Consider the following 1,231-nt stretch of genomic DNA (forward strand, 5'->3'; position numbering starts at 1 on the left):
CTGTACCTGTAGCTGGTATAATGAAGGACTGACAGCTAGGACTGTACCTGTAGCTGGTATAATGAAGGACTGACAGCTAGGACTGTACCTGTATCTGGTATAATGAAGGACTGACAGCTAGGACTGTACCTGTATCTGGTATAATGAAGGACTGACAGCCTGGACTGTACCTGTATCTGGTATAATGAAGGACTGACAGCTAGGACTGTACCTGTAGCTGGTATAATGAAGGACTGACAGATCTGACTGTACCTGTAGCTGGTATAATGAAGGACTGACGGCTAGGACTGTACCTGTATCTGGTATAATGAAGGACTGACAGCTCGGACTGTACCTGTAGCTGGTATAATGAAGGACTGACAGCTAGGACTGTACCTGTATCTGGTATAATGAAGGACTGACAGCCTGGACTGTACCTGTATCTGGTATAATGAAGGACTGACATCTAGGACTGTACCTGTAGCTGGTATAATGAAGGACTGACAGATCTGACTGTACCTGTAGCTGGTATAATGAAGGACTGACGGCTAGGACTGTACCTGTATCTGGTATAATGAAGGACTGACGGCTCGGACTGTACCTGTAGCTGGTATAATGAAGGAGTGACAGCTCGGACTGTACCTGTAGCTGGTATAATGAAGGACTGACAGCTAGGACTGTACCTGTAGCTGGTATAATGAAGGACTGACAGCTCGGACCGTACCTGTATCTGGTATAATGAAGAACTGACAGCTCGGACCGTACCTGTATCTGGTATAATGAAGGACTGACGGCTAGGACTGTACCTGTAGCTGGTATAATGAAGGACTGACGGCTAGGACTGTACCTGTAGCTGGTATAATGAAGGACTGACAGCTAGGACTGTACCTGTAGCTGGTATAATGAAGGACTGACAGCTAGGACTGTACCTGTAGCTGGTATAATGAAGGACTGACAGCTAGGACTGTACCTGTAGCTGGTATAATGAAGGACTGACAGCTAGGACTGTACCTGTAGCTGGTATAATCAAGGACTGACAGCTAGGACTGTACCTGTATCTGGTATAATGAAGGACTGGCAGCTCGGACTGTACCTGTAGCAGGTATAATGAAGGACTGACAGCTAGGACTTTACCTGTAGCTGGTATAATGAAGGACTGACAGCTAGGACTGTACCTGTAGCTGGTATAATGAAGGACTGACGGCTCGGACTGTACCTGGTATAATGAAGGACTGACAGCTAGGACTGTACC

This window comes from Lampris incognitus, chromosome 11 (genome assembly GCF_029633865.1).
Source record: "Lampris incognitus isolate fLamInc1 chromosome 11, fLamInc1.hap2, whole genome shotgun sequence".
In the NCBI taxonomy this organism is placed as follows: Eukaryota; Metazoa; Chordata; class Actinopteri; order Lampriformes; family Lampridae; genus Lampris; species Lampris incognitus.